Source organism: Prionailurus bengalensis, chromosome A1 (assembly GCF_016509475.1).
Source record: "Prionailurus bengalensis isolate Pbe53 chromosome A1, Fcat_Pben_1.1_paternal_pri, whole genome shotgun sequence".
In the NCBI taxonomy this organism is placed as follows: domain Eukaryota; kingdom Metazoa; phylum Chordata; class Mammalia; order Carnivora; family Felidae; genus Prionailurus; species Prionailurus bengalensis.
In genome coordinates, this window is record NC_057343.1 from 71,803,368 (window position 1) to 71,819,908 (window position 16,541).

General features: G+C 37.5%; 1 protein-coding gene across 7 annotated transcripts in view; it reads left to right on the plus strand.

Moving 5' to 3' along the window:
- Positions 1 to 16,541, plus strand: part of PCCA (propionyl-CoA carboxylase subunit alpha) — a 417,069-nt gene that overhangs the window by 139,993 nt on the left and 260,535 nt on the right. The gene's annotated exons all lie outside the window — the stretch shown is intronic.

Sequence of the window (16,541 nt, forward strand, 5' to 3'; positions counted from 1 at the left end):
ACAGAGCCATGTGCCCTGATGAATGGGATTAGCATCCTTATAAAAGAGACCCCAGAAAAAGATATTTGCAAATGACGTATCTGGATACAGGGTTAGTATCCCAAATCTATAAAGAACTTAACCAAACTCAACACCAGAAAAACAAATAATCCAGTGAAGAAATGGGCAGAAGACATGAATAGACACTTTTCCGAAGAAGACATCTGGATGGCCAACAGACACATGAAAAGATGCTCAACATCACTTATCATCAGGGAAATACAAATCAGAGCTACACTGAGATATCACCTCACATGGGTCAGAGTGGCTAAAATGAACAAATCAGGAAACTACAGCTGCTGGCGAGGATGTGGAGAAACGGGAACCTTCCTGCACTGTTGGGAATACAACTGGTGCAGCCACTCTGGAAAACAGTGTGGAGGTTTCACAAAAAATAGTACTACACTACGACCTAGCAATAGCACTACTAGGAGTTTACCCAGGGATTACAGGAGAACTGATGCATAGGGGCACATGTACCCCAGTGTTTATAGCAGCACTTTCTTTCAACAATAGCCAAATTATGGAAACAGCCTAAATGTCCATCAACTGATAAGTGGATAAAGAAGATGTGGTTTATATATACAATGGAATACTACTTGGCAGTGAGAAAGAAAAATCCTGCCATTTGTAGCAACGTGGATGGAACTGGAAGGTATTATGCTGAGAAAAATAAGTCATTCAGAGAAGGGCAGAATCTCATGTTTTCACTCATATGTGGATCTTGAGAAACTTAACAGAAGACCATGGGGGAAGGGAAAGGGAAAAAATAGTTACAGAGAGGGAGGGAGGGCAAACCACAAGAGACTCTTAAATACAGAGAGCAAACTGAGGGTGGATGGGGGAGTGGGGGAGAGGCAAAAGTGGGTTATGGGCATTGAGGAGGGCACTTGTTGGGATGAGCACTGGGTGTTGTATGTAAGCCAATTTGACAATAGATTATATTTTTAAAAATTCCATGAAAAAAAAATAGACCCCAGAGAGCTCCCTTGCCTTTCTCACCATGTGAGGACTCTTGGCTGTTTATGAAACAAGAAGTAGGTTCTTACCAGACGCTGAATCTGCTAGCAACTTAATCTTCTATTTCTCAGCCTCCAAAACTATGAGAAATAAATGTTTGCTGTTTAAGTCAAAACAACAACGACAACAACAAAAAGAATATCTTCAGAGAATCAGTAAGGAAATACAGATCTTGAACAACACTATAAACCAATTAGGCCTTATATATATAGAATACTTTGCACAACATTAGAAAAATACACATTTTCCTCAAATATTTATTTTTATTTTTTTATTTAAAAAAAATTTTTTTTTTCAACGTTTATTTATTTTTGGGACAGAGAGAGACAGAGCATGAACGGGGAGGGGCAGAGAGAGAGGGACACACAGAATCGGAAACAGGCTCCAGGCTCTGAACCATCAGCCCAGAGCCCGACGCGGGGCTCGAACTCACGGACCGCGAGATCGTGACCTGGCTGAAGTCGGACGCTTAACCGACTGCGCCACCCAGGCGCCCCTCCTCAAATATTTATTAAAAGGCATGAAGGACTGAATGATTGGGTTATAAAGCATTTTTAAGGAAAGTATAAAATAATATCAAACCAAACAGTATCTCATAAAGTGTGTTCTTTGTCCTGCAATGTTCTCAGGACTTATTTCAATATGGAAATATCTCCTTGCCGCTTTTATTGAAGTATATTGATGGATTGCTTTTCTCTTAAAATAGCATGGGATTCCCTGCATTAAACAGATTCTATTTATCTTTGCAAATGGTTGTTTTATGTTCATTTAGTTACTGTTTTGTAATAAAGTTGACCATGTGAGTTAGTTTTCCTTGCATTTCTAGTACTTAAGACAATCCTTATCACATAGTATGTATTCAGCAAGTGGTTATTCAGTGAATGAATACAAATAGAAATGTGTATATCAGTATACAAATGAATTAAGTAGTCATACATTAAATTTTTTTTTCACAATATTTATAGACCATAATTTGACAGAGATTTTCTCACTTCCTCCCCCCCTTTCCTAATCTTGAGTTTTGTAATGGAGATACCTGGGAAGAACTGGAACATTAAGTAAACCATGATAAAGTCTCAGCAAGTAGATAATTAAAAAGTAATCTAAGATTATTCAAGTAAATTTAGTATGTGCTTGTTAACAACTGTTCATCAATTCTCGAAGGTTGTCCTTGGATTCATTAGGCTGGGATAATGGCAGTTTTAGGAATCTAAGATTCAGATGTATGAGATTATGTGACTGATCCTTATTGCCTTCTCACTTCTCTCTGATGGTGACATCTTATGTTCTTAGCAAGATAGGCTCTCCCGTGTGTGTGTGCGTGCGTGTGTGTGTGGTTTTTCTTTAAGATTTTTATTCTAAGTAATTTCTACACCCAATGTGGGGCTTGAACTTACAACCCCTAGATGAAGAGCTGCACGTTCTACCGACAGAGCCAGCCAGGTGCCCCCTTCCATTGGTTTCTTTTTGATATTAGTCTTCAGACTGCCATGGCCTCTGGCTCTGGTTAGTGGGGAGGAGCTGTGGTCTTGCTTTCTTCTCTGTTCTGGCTCTTTTCCCCTGTCTGTACCTCCCATCTTCCTTTTGACATATATCATTACATAAAAAGTTGCTTGTGTTTTTTTTTTTTTTTAACATAAGAACAAATTGTGTTAAGAGGGATAAAAATACTTGGCTAAGCCCCCAAATCTTTTATTTCCTCTATTTCATGCTGTTTATTTCACACATGGTATACGGCTGTGTGGTTGAAGATATATTGAAGAAATCTTTGAAGAACTATTACAGTTTGTATACCTTCTTCTCAATCTCACATTCTGTTAATTTATTTTCCAAATAGGTCCACAGTAGAAGATATGATTAATATGCTAAGGAGATTTAATAAGAAATGCCTAAGGAAAAAGTTAGGTTGAAGAGAATGGTGTTCTTTGTGAAATCCATTAAAAAGTGAGGATTTTTTACCTTGCTCTTTTCCCATCATTGAAGTAATGTGGTCATTCGAGGTCAGAATGATAATCCCTGGGAGATGGGGGAATGAGAGTCCTATGTCCCCTTTCTTCATTTCCCACTGTCACTTAGGGTACTTCTATTTTCTTTTATTACTCCAACATACACGTTTTGGTTTTAGCGTGATTTCACAAGTTCTCACTGTGTATTTTTTCCATATTCTTTCCCATTGCCTCTCTTTTGCTTTTCTCAGTTCTTCCTCATCTTTTGTTTTTCTTGCATACCTTTTCTTTTTTCTGTTCTTCTGTTACACAAGAGGCTGTGTATAATGTTCCAACAGTAATGTGAAAACATTGAGCCTTTGGTTTTTGTTTGGAAACTTGCTGTGTGTGAACCCCTTTTGCTCTAATCTATTAATACATTAAATGTGCTCTATTTTTGTTCCTAGAGCAGAGCTAGGGATCTAATTTTTTATTTGCCTGACTAGAGGGAAATAGGTAGACAAGATCAGTTTTTCTAAAAAGGATAATTGCTTTTCCTTGCCAAATCAAAACAAGTCATGTTATGTTTTGGTTTACTTTAGCTTATTTGTATTGTATTGTATTGTATTGTATTGTCTTGATTGTATTTTTACGTGTGCAGTATTGGTTCATTCTTATTTAAACTAAATATATTTCTGTAGTTATTTTTGTTGTGTGTGTATGGCCAACGTAGGAAGGGCAAACCATCCTGTGCTCTTTTCACACTTTTAAAAAATTTTCCATTGGGAAAAATAAAGTGATAATAAGGATCACTTACAGTATCTTTTTAGAGAATGTATATATATATTATATATCTGCAGTGGTAGTGGAGATATGAGTCATTCATAATTGGACTGCAATACATAACATGTTTACATTCCAGTTACTGGATGATGATAAATCCCAGATAGTATTCGATGCAAATATGTATCACCTCAGTCTAAATGTGTTAACCCAAAGCGTATGGCAAAACTAAGTTGATAATGCTAAAACTATTACTGATTTGGAAAGAAAAGACAGCAATAAGATCAGTAGAAAATGTTATGACCAAGTATACGCAACATGAGTAATGCATTGATAATAGAATTCATTACCTCAAATTGCTTGAACTTAAACTACCTCTGTTTGTGTATACAATAGGAGCTTTTCAATGTAGCCAAGTGTTTTGTGACAGCCACATTTCCCAGCAGATTCTGAATTGTACTTTCTTGGAAAGCTCTAGTAATATGCTGGTTTTTATTCAAGTCCATGTAGTTGTCATTAGTTCATAAGCCCTCTAGTATTCCACATATTTATTGTCTTCTCTTGTGATCTTAAGCAACAAAGACTATTTCTTTGTCCTGTGTGTTTGCTTCCCAGCAGTCATGTTGTGGGAGCCAGCCTTGTTCTGTGCCAGCCTTGTTCAGGGAATAAGAGGGCTCATGGAAGTTCTGCCATGTGCAGTGTCATGTATCACAGAGGCAGGAAGTGGAGAGGTTTCAGTTTCGATATCAGCAATGAGGCTTTTCCCATGATTCACTGTTCACTATTCTATTTCATTTTGTGGTTTTGCTCTTTGTGCATGATAGTCATTATCTCCCAAATCTTGAATTTATCAGCTTCTCTCCATTTCTCGGCTCCTTTTTTTGTTTAAGCTCCTGTCACCTCTTGCTCCGATCACTGTAATAGCCTTTCAAATGTATTCCTTTGTAATAGGTGGAATTCCTTTGGAAACAGATTCTGGAAGTTATTGCAGAAATACACTTGGGACCAGTATATGTGAAGGAGTGAAAGACACCAGACTGAAAGAGGAGTTGAGTTGAGATGCAGACTCAACAAATGACTTAGCTGACCCTACAGAGAGTTCTGAATATAGAGTTGGTTTTTTATAACTGTTTCAATGACATTGGGGCAATGACATTGAACCTTTGTACACCGGTGTCAGCTCACCATTGGGTGTGGGCTGTCCCTAAGATTGGGCAGAAAGCTGAGGACAAGTCAGCTGTTGGTTGCCAATAATATTTCCAGCAGCTGGCAGAATGGCCTAAAGTGGTGATCTGAATTGAAAACCCTATTTCACAGTTTTGATATATATTTTTCGTAACTGTTCATATCTGGGTATTTTCAGATTTCTGTCTTTCTGGCTCTCTGTTTCTCTCTCTTCTCTCTTCTTTTGTCTTTTTTTCCCTTTTCTTGTCTTTTTCTTTTCTTTTTTTTTCCTTTTTCTTTTCTATTTCTATACCCAACATGGGGCTCAAACCCACAACCCTGAGATCAGGAATTGAATGCTCTACTGAGTGAGCCAGCCAGGCGCCCCAGATTTCTATTATGGTTTTTGACTGTGTTTTTTAAGAATGCATTTTAAAATAACTGAAAATTTTCTACTTTTTGTATTATTGATTTCTTTTTTTTTCTTAATGTTTACTTATTTTTGAGAGAGAGTGAGTGAGTGAACATGAACAGGGGAGAGGCAGAGAGAAAGGGAGAGAGAGAAAATCCTAAGGAGCCTCATGCAGAGGTAGATCCTGTGAACTGTGAGATTATGACCTGAGCCGAAATCAAGGAGTCAAACAGTTAATTGACTGAGCCACCCAGGCACTGCTTATTTTATTGATTTCTAACTTAATTGCTTTTTGTTAAATGAATATGATCTTTTTTATTTAGAATCTTATTTGATAAGAATTACCTTATGGCCAAGGCATGTCACTTTACATCTTACATCCGTGCCTGAAAATAATGTATATTCTCAAATTATGCTGTATTTTATAGATAACCAGTAGGTCAGCACTACCTGTTAGGATATTCAAATATTCTAGTGATGTTTTGCTTATATGATCACTTTGTAAAAGAGTGGATTTTTCAGTTTTTCCTTGCTTGTTAAGGTTTTGCCTCTGTATATTCTTAAGATAAGTTAATAAGTAATATAACAGCATAACATGTATCTTCTTGGCTAATTTTACTTCTTAGCAAAGTGTAGTGACTTTTTGGCTTTTAAATCTGGTTTTATGTGATGATGATATGTCTAAGCCACCTTATTTTGGTCTTTTCTTTGTATGTTCCTCCAACTTTTCAATCAACCAGTGAATCATTGTTTTAGGTGTATCTCTTGGAAGTATATAGACTGATGTTTGTTTTGTTTCTATTCAGATTAGCAGTGTCCTTTTTTTTAATGTTTGTTTATTTTTGAGAGAGAGAGAGAGAGAGAGAGCACACTTGTGCACAAGTTGGGGAGGGGCAGAGAGAGAGGGAGAGAGAGAATCCCAAGTAGGCCCTGTGCTTTTAGCATGGAGCCCAATGCAGGGCTCAGTCTCATGAACTGTAAGATGATGAACTAAGCTGAAATCAAGAGTTGAATGCCCAACCCACTGAACTACCAGGTGCCCCTATTTTGTGTTCTTTCTTGAAAGATGTTTTGCCACATGTGCATATCTAGATTGATAGAGGTTTTCTGTCAGCATAGTGCTGAAATGGTTGTGCTGTGTTCTGTAGCTGTTGAAGAGAGAGCTCTAATTTTTGTTACTTGATGGTGGTCTGTTCTTTTTGTCTGCTTCCTAAAATCGTTTTTATTGATGTATATTTTATGAAGAATAAAGCCTAGCTGTTTTAAGTGTACACCTTAGTGAACTTTAATAAATGCAGCCAAAATTAAGATCTAGAACATTGTTACCCTTTTTGAAAATGTCCCTTCCTCCATTTTACATTTCCACAAAAGTGTTTGAGAGTTCCAGTTATTCCAGAAAAACTCTTAACATTGCCTGTCTTTTTAACTTTAGTTATTCTGATGGATGTGTAAGTTTTATTTCAGTGTGATTATAATTATGTTTCCTTAATACCTAATACATAATATGAGTATATTTTCACATGCCTAATGCTTTCACATTCATTAATCTTCTTTTGTGAACTGTCTTTTCAAATGTTTGTCCCCCTTTAAATGATTAATAGACTTAATTATTTTTTAAGCACCATTTTAGATTTACAGAATAATTGAACACATCGTTAAGTACATGCGGTTCTATATACATCCCCACCCCCAGCACACTGCAGTTTCCCCAATTGTTAACACTTGGTGTTAGTGTGGTGCATTTGTTACAATTAACAAACCAACCTTGATACATTAACTACAGTCCACAGTTTACAGTAAGGTTCCCTGTTTGCATTGTGTAGTTCTATGTGTTTTGACAAATGCATAGTGACTCGATTCTACCATTATAGTTTCATACAAAATAGTTTCCCTTGTGCTTCATGTTTTCAATCCTCCTCTCCCTACCCCTGCAACCCTTGGGACACACTGCTTACTACCTCTATGCTTTTGCCTTTTCCAGAGTGTCATATAGTTGGAATCATACAGTATGTAGCCTTTTCAGATGGGCTTTTTTTTCACTTAGCTGTATGTATGTAAAAGTTCCTCCATGTCTTTTTGTGGCTTGATAGCTCATTTCTTCTAATTATTGAATAATATTCTATTGTGTGGGTATACAACAGATTGTTTATCCATTCACATTTTGAAAGAGATCTTGGTTGTTTCCAGTTTTTGGCAATTGTGGACAAAGTTTTTGTATGCAGGTTTTTGTGTGGATATGAATTTTCAACTTAGTTGGGTATATACTCAGGACTCTGACTACTGGGTTGTAGGGTAAGATTATTTTACATGCCCACCAGCAGTGAATATGCATTCCTGTTGCTCTCTTGTTGCTTTACATCCTTGATAGCTTTTGATATTGTGCATGTTTTTGTTATTAGCCATTCTAATAGGAATATAGTAGTATCTCGTTTTAATTTGCATTTCCCTGAATGCAAAGATGTGAGCATCTTTTTCTATGTTTGCTATCTTTGCATTCTTCTTTATAGAGGTGTGTCTTCAAATCTTTTACTGATTTTTTTTTTTTTTAAGAGAGAAAGAGAGAGTGCGAGCTGGGGAGAGGGACAGAGTGGGGGAGAGAGAGAATCTCAAGCAGGCTGCATGCTCAGCACAGAGCCCAATGTGGGGCTTGATGCCATCACCCTGGGATCGTGACCTGAGCCGAAATCAAGAGTTGGACGCTCGACTGACTGAGCCACCCACGCACCTCTTTTGCTGATTTTACATTGGGTTTTCTTACTGTTGGGTTTTAAGAACTCTATTTTAGATACAAGTTCTTTATCAGATACATGTTTTGAACATATTTATCAATGTTTTTCTCTTATGGATTGTGCTTTGGATGTTGTATCTCATTGTAACTCATGTAACTCATTGTCGGGGTGCCAGGGTGGCCCAGTCGGTTAAGTGTCTGACTTTGGTTCAGGTCATGATCTTGTGGTTTGTGAGTTTGAGCCCCGTGTTGGGCTCTGTGCTGACAGCTCAGAGCCTGGGGCCTGCTTTGGATTCTGTGTCTCCCTCTCTCAGTGCCCCTCCCTGCTCATGCTCTGTCTCTTTCTGTCTCTCAAAAATGAATAAACATTGAAAAAAAAATTTTTATTTTAAAAACTCATTGTCAAACCCAGGGTCATCTAGAACATCTAGATCATTCATCTTCTAGAACTTTGGTTGTTTTTATATTCAGGTCTAAGATCCACTTTGAGTTACCTTTTAAGGATTGTGTCTAGATTAGTTTTTTGTGTGTGTATGGATGTCCAGTTCTAGCACTATTTGTTGAAGCGACTTTCCTTTGTTGAATTGCTATTGCTTTTGCTTCTTTGCCAGAGATCAGTTGACTCTGTTCATGTGTGTCTATTTTTGGTCTCTTTATTCCATTCCATTGATTAATTTGTTTGTTCTTTTACCAATACCATGCTGACTATAGCTTTATAATAAGTCTTGAAATTGGGTGGTGCCAATCTTTGTCTTTTAAATAACTTAAAAAAATTATTTTCAAGAGTACAAGCAGGGGATGGGGGGGGAGGGAGGGAGGGAGGGAGACAGAGAGAGAGAGAATGAATCTCAAGTAGGCTCCACAGTCTGTGCAAAGCCTGATGCAGAGTTCAACCCCATGACGCTGGGATCATGAAATGGGCTGAAATCAAGAGTTGGATGCTCAACCAACTGGGCCACCTGGTTGGCCCTATATCAATATTTTGAAATTGTTATTTTCCTTTACTATTAGTGATTCTGGGCCTTTTGTTTTCTGTATAAATATTAAAATCAGTTTGTTGATATCCACAAAATAACTTGCTGGGATTTTGATTGGGATTTATTGCATCTGTAGATCAGGTTGAGGAGAATTGGTATCTTAACAATATTGTCTTCCTATTCATACACATGAATATTTCTCCATTTATTTAAATCTTCCTTAATTTTATTTGAACTTTGTAGCTTTCCTCATATAGGTACCATACATTTTTTGTTAGATTTATGCCTAATTTTTTTTGGGGGGGGGTGCTAATGTAAATAGTACTGTGTTTTAAATTTCAAATTCCAAGTTTTCATTAGTGGTACATAGGAGTGTAATCAACTTTTTACATTGACCTTGTATCCTGCAACCTTGTTACAATTCATTTATTAGTTCTAGACATTTTTTTAAAAAAAAAAAATTTTTTTTTAACATTTATTTATTTTTGAGACAGAGAGAGACACAGCATGAATGGGGGAGGGGCAGAGAGAGAGGGAGACACAGAATTGGAAACAGGCTCCAGGCTCTGAGCCATGAGCCATCAGCCCAGAGCCCGACACGGGGCTCGAACTCACGGACCGCGAGATCGTGACCTGGCTGAAGTCGGACACTTAACCGACTGCGCCACCCAGGCACCCCAGTTCTAGACATTTTTTGGTTGTTGTGTTGACTCTTCGAGATTTTCTTTATAGACATCCTATTACCTGCTAATGAGTTTTATTTCTTCCCAATGTGTTTACCTTTTTCTTGTCTTATTGCATAAAATAGAACTTGTATAGAATGTTGAATAGGAGTGCTAAGAGGGGACATCCTTACCTTGTTCATGAACTTAAGGGGAAAGCATCTAGGTTCTCATCACTAACTTTAAGGTTAGATGTAGGTTTTTATAGATGTTCTTTATGAAGTTTAAGAACTTCAATTTGTAGCTTGCTGAGCTCAGTGGGTGCTAGATTCTGTCAAATACTTTTTGCATCTGCTCCTATAGTCCTATCATATTTTTTCTTCTTTAGCCTGTTGATGTGATGGATTACATTAATTGATGTTTCAAGTGTTGGAATAACCTTGCTTACTAGGAATAAATCCCATGTGGTCATGGTATAATTCTTTTTTATACATTGTTGGATCTTTTCCTTTTAGTTGTTTTATTTTAATTAAAAAAATTAATGTTTATTTATTTTTGAGAGAGAGAGGGAGAGAGACAGAGTGCAAATGGGGAGGGACAGAGAGAGAGGGAGACACAGAATCTGAAGCAGGCTCCAGGCTCTGAGCTATTAGCACAGACCCTGACATGGGGCTTGAATCCACAGACTGTGAGATCATGACCTGAGCTGAAGTCAGACACTCAACTGACTGAGCCACCCAGGAGCCCCATTTTAACTTTTTGTTTTAAAGTTTAGAGAAAGAGAGAGAGAGAGAGAGAGACAGACAGACAGACAGACACAGTGTGAGTGGGGGAGGGGCAGAGAGAGAGGGAGACAGAGAATCCCAAGCAGGTTCCACACTGTCAACTCGGAGCCTGACTTAGGACTTGAACTCATGAAACTGTGAGTGAGTGACCTGAGCTGAAACCAAGAGTCTGACGCTCAACTAACTGAGCCACCTAGGTGCTCCCCAAATTTTAATTTTTAATAATCTTTAAAAATTTCTCCCAACATGATTCTGTTTTCTTTTTAGAAAAAAAATTAATTGGAGTGTAGTTGATGACTTTTTCTTTAAATCCTTTTCCATACTTACAATGTTTCTAATAGCTATAATTTGCAATAGCTGTTGTATGTTTTTCAGTTTGGGGCTTCTTTTCTTTTGACTGTTTTCCTCATGAGGTGATTGCATTTTCTCTCTCTCTCTTTTTCTTTTGTTTTTTGTTTTTGTTTTTAAGTACTCTCTACACCCAGCACGGGGCTCAAACTCACAACCCCAAGATCAAGACAAGAGTCCCATGCTGTATGGGGCTGGGATAGTCAGGCATCCCTCTTCACGTGTCTCTTAAGTTTTGATTGGATTGTAAACATTGTGAATGTTATATTTTGTGTTTGGATTTTATCTTAGTGTAAAAGCGGTTAAAATTTATTTTGTTTGATAGGTCAGTTAATTGATGTTCATATTAATACCTTTTAGGTGCCTTTTTTTTTTTAAAGCTTCCTTAACTCAAGCATAGCTTTACCTGGTACTGTGATTCAACAAGTTTATGTTAAGCCATCTTGTACCTTCCACTCTTCCTTTCCTTGAGTTCATAATTTTAATTTCATTAAACATCTATGGTTTCTTGGTACAACATAAACTCTTAATGTTTTAGGCTGGGGAGAGAGGTGAGAAAAAAAAAATAGAGAATTCCAGTGACCACTGTATAGTCTGAGGGGACCAACTATAGTGGCAGAGAGTTGTGTTAGGAGGCTACTACAGGCATCCTATAAAGAGGTAATGGTAGTTTGTATAAGTGTTGTGATCATGGAGATAAAGAATAGTGAAGAAACTGGATTTTTTAGTACTTTGTAACTGTTGCATACTATCCAACAGTTATAGTCCTAGACATATACCTCTTGCACAGGGTTCCAAGCTACAGATACAGAAATACTCATGGGAGCATTGTATGTATAGATCTGAATGTCTATTCACACTAGAATGAATAATGTGTGTTTATACAGTGAAATATAGTACTAAAAATAAAGGATTTGCAAGTACTGAAATTGTTAATTAATACATTTTATTTAGTAAGTACATTTTGCATTCTCTTCTCCAGGCCCTCTTTTAGTCATTGGAGAAACAACAGTGAGAAGAGGCAAAAATTGTCAGCATTTTTAAAAACTCATTTTGCTATAAGCAGTGTAAAAATTATATAAAGCAAGACTCATTAAAGTTTATTATTACTATTGGGTGGAATATTGTTTGAGTATAGGATATTCACAGTTTCCAAAGGTTGATCTACAGATCGTCTGCTAATTATAAACTGAAAATGGCATATTTTTCATGAGGAAATTTAATGGTCACCATCTTAATCAAGCAATCAAACTTCTTCATCAGGAAATGGACAATTAGACTTTTTTTTTCTTATGTGATATAATAATTAGGGTACAATTTCAGTTATGTAGTATTAAAAGATTTTTATTCTGAATCTAATAATGAGACAATCAGGTAAATTGAAATTGTAGGATATTGTATGCAACAGTAGTTTGGATTTTTCAAAATATCACTTTCGTGTAGGATAGCCCCTCCCATAAATATACACACAAACTCCAAATCAAAAAGGTAATAAGTGAACTATTCAAGGAGAGAAAAGGAATCTAACCAATGCAATGCATAATACTTGATTTCCCTGTAATTATAATATACAGCTGTTAGCTGGAGATTTCCTTCCTGGCTGTCTGAGAAACTCCCCGCGCCCCCCCCCTCCATTCTTTTGTTCTCTCTTCTGAGGTTCCATTATGAGATTCTATTCTGTCCGTCTGGAGGACTGTCCTATTCTCTGAAATAGCTTTCATTTTCTTTTAATTCTGAACCCTACTTTTTAGGAAATAAAGGCCTAATTATAAATGTTTTCCAACTGTTTTTAAAAGAACACTCCCCCCCCCCCCCCAATCATATGTTCTCTTTGATGCTGGAGAGATTTCTGATTTACACTATCAAATTAGGAATAGGACACTTTCCAAGAAATATTTCACTTTTTACTTTTTTTCCCCCATTTTTCATCTCCATCAGTCATTATATTCTATGAAATTTTAATTCAAGAAACTGAAGGTGAAGAACCACATAAAATTCTTTATTTTATGACTATTGCATCACTGAGGTATCATTTGCCAGCTTTAAGTTACCAAGTCGTTACACCGAGTATAGGGGCAGATTTTGCTTGAAGGGGGAGGTTATGTATGTATTGTGTCTTATATGGGTCAACGTGGTGCTATCAGTTCAAAAGAAAAAAAAAAAGTTCCTTTAGACCTGTAATCCATAACAAAATGGGAAAGTGCCTAAACGCCCAGAATCTTCCTTCATTTCCTTATTGTCCATATCCACACTGTCAGCAAGTCAAGCTGACTCTATCTCTAAAACAAACTGCAAGCCTTTGTTTCTTCCAGCCATGGAAGCCACAGTTGGCTCACCCTTAGAACATTGCAGAAGCTTCTTAATCAGTCTCCCTGTGCCCACCTATGTCCTCAGACAGTTCATCCCTTGCGGAACAGCCAAAGTGATCTTCACAAACCCAACATTAGGTTGCTGCCCTCTCCTGTATTGTAGCCTTTCCAACTCGTTCTTTCTGTCACGAATGTTCCTCTCTCACTGGTTTTCAGAGGGCAGGCTCCAGCTCAGTCAAGTCTCAGTTTCAGTATGTTTTCTCGGAGAAGGCTTCAAGGAAAAGGAACCCTGATCACCCCCAGTCACATCCTTCTGTTGTCTTTATTGTACTCCCCGCCCCCTTATGTGTTGTGTGTATATTCATATTTATGCATGAGTATGCATATTCAGGTGCCTGTGTACTTATACATCATTGTCCACTAGATGGTAAGTGCCATGAGAGCAGAGAACTTTCTGAATTGTTTATCTTTGTGTCCCCAGGAGTCAGATTGGTGCTTGGCACATAGTGTTTACTGAGTGTATATTTTTGAGTTGATGAATGGAAATTTGGTAGAGAGTTAGAAAGAAAGAGGATTGCTGCTTTCTGGTGGAAAGTAAGACCTGTTGATTGCTGGGGGGACAGGAGACCAGACCTGCCCTTGAAGTTTGAGGACAGAAAGGGAGCAATAGTGCTTTGGTAACCTGAGTTTCTGTACTTCCTTAAATATTTAATTTTTTTCCTCATGTAGTATTTAATAGGTTTCTTTTTGGAAACATTAGGTGGGAGGGAAATAAAGAATGGAGACTCGCTGCATGTTGGCGTTGAGAGTGTTTGCAGGAGCGTCACTGGGTGGTGAGGTCAGGTAGTGGGAGTAGGCATCTGGGGAGAGGAGAAGAAACCTGTGGAAGAACTTGCCAACAGCACCAGGACCTGTGTTGTTTTTTTTTTTTTCTTTTTTTTTTAAAAGCAATCTTTTCATACCAAGAGTTCTTCTCCTTTTAAAAACCTTAGAGAAATTTGTTTCGTTCTGAGGGAGGTTGTTCTGCTTCAAATCTATGGCAACCAAATAATATTAAAGAACTGCATCATAGTACTCAGAAGTGAGTACTCCAATGGATAATAAATTGGGGTAGAACATTAGTGGAAATTTTGGGTATAGACCAGGTAAAGTGAGGGAGTGGTGACAGCCATCTACTTGACTATTTTGGATTTTTCTAGGAATTTTTACTTTTGGTTGAATCTTTTTACCTTTTCTTCCAGTTCCTGGTCCCCCATGACTTACCCCATTTAGAGTTTCAGAGACACAGTAAGAAAGTAGGGATGAGGGACTGGGCGCTTTGATACTATTTAACATCATCTGTGTGGAATATTGTTTCCCCTCCTCTTGAAATGGCTAGGTCTAGTTTATGCATGGCATGGTGACAACATAAAAATATGTTCTGTCTGAAATTTAATGACTTATTTGGCATAGGAAGTGGAGTATAAAACCTTAGTTTTATATTATTTCCAATTATAGTTCAGAAATTAGATTGAGTTGGTGACTGTAATGTCACCACTAGCTTATGCCAGTTTCTTCTTCCCTCCCAATTGTGTTATATTTGACTTGTTAGTTTCATCAGAGAATCTTGTCTTCCTGGGTTATATGTATTGACAGGTCTCATGCTACCTTGCCTCCTTTTGGGGGGACCATATGTAATTGCCTTATTATGTATTACCTTGTTGCCTAACAATGACTCATCTTTTCTGAGCATATAATCATTTCTTGTTGACAAGTTACTTCTTCTGTTTTGTTTCCCCATCTAGTTCCTTCTGACCAAGGACACTTTCCCAGTCTTATTTTGAACTAGGGTCCATAGTAAATAAGATGAGATTAATACTGAAATCAGAATAACTGCAAATTTCCTAATCCTCAGAGGGAACTGAAAACAGAGATATGGGATATAGATAGATTACCTCTTGTGGTTTCCTGTTTCCTGTTTGTATGGATAAATAGTTTTGGATGGTGAAGTGATAACATGTTTTTTGGGGTATGGATCCATTTGTTTAAATTAAAAAAATTTTTTTTTAATCTTTATTTTTGAGAGAGAGGGAGGGAGGGAGGGAGGGACAGAGAGAGAGGGAGACACAGAATCTGAATCAGGCTCCAGGCTCTGAGCTATCACTGCAGAGCCTGACACGGGCCTCGAACTCACAAACTGCAAGATCATGACCTGAGGTGAAGTCCCTTAACTGACGGAGCCACCCAGGCACCCCACCATTTGTTTAAATTTTTGATTTAAATTTTATTTAAATTTTAATGATTTCTTAAGCATGCCAGTTTCTAATTTTTAGGTATTATTTCTTCACTACTCCAAAACAGGCTGATTCCTCATGAATGATTTCAATCTGATTCCTTTATGGGACATTCCTGTGAGGCCACAGCATGGAAAGAGACGAATACTCCTTTTTTTTCACTCTTGTGCAGGGTCTGTGGCATGCAAAAGTGTGAAGCATATTTTCCCCCTAATTTATGTTTCGGTTCTCTTTTTCTTCTGCCATCCTGTGGATACTCTACAGCTGGATTTAGTCATTCCTTAAGCCAATCCCATGCTTCCCTGCCTGTTTTGTTCTGCTATTCCTGCCTAAAGTGTTCAAATCCTGCTCATCCTTCACAGCCTCACGTAAATATTTGGTCCTTGCTGTAAGATGATTTCCTTAATCGCTTTCCTCTTACCTTGTTGTACTTTTCTCTTCTGAATTCCCAGTGATAGAATTATTTGGGTACTTTCCCTCTCTCTTCCTAGATTCTGACACTCCAGTGTAAAAACAGTATTGTTAATCTTTTTTCTCACTGCACTTAGCATTGCTTTTAAAATATTGTCCCACATAAATATAACCAACATGAGAATTTTAAAAATTGAATTAATTATGAAACACATAGAAAGCAAGTGCCATTTTAACTAAGTTGAAGTTAAGAGCTATGTTTTGTGGCTTAGGGGCTAAAGGTCTATGACATTTGGCCCTCTCTTCCTTTTCCTCTAAGATCCTGTAGCTAGAGTGTAATGCTGTTAGAGCATCACAGGCCAGGAAGAGTCTTCCTGGTGCTCACTGTTTTCTTTCTTCAGAAAAGATCATAAACAAGTGGTCTCAGACGTAAGTGTATCTACCTTGTTTTCAGGAAACCTCTAAGCAAGGAGACTTTTATAACTTTTCTTGGTAACTCAAGCTGTCACAAACCTTAGAATAATCTAAATACTAAAACAACAATCTTATGTCATTTTCTCTTATCAGACTTTAGCTGGAGATGTCATTTGTTTGGGTCTTACTTTGTGTTTTCATCACACTTGCTAGCATATGCATTCCTTGTTGAATCAGTGGGATAGTGCAGTAGCCTCTCCGTTGATAACAGTGAGTCCTGGACCTTCTGCT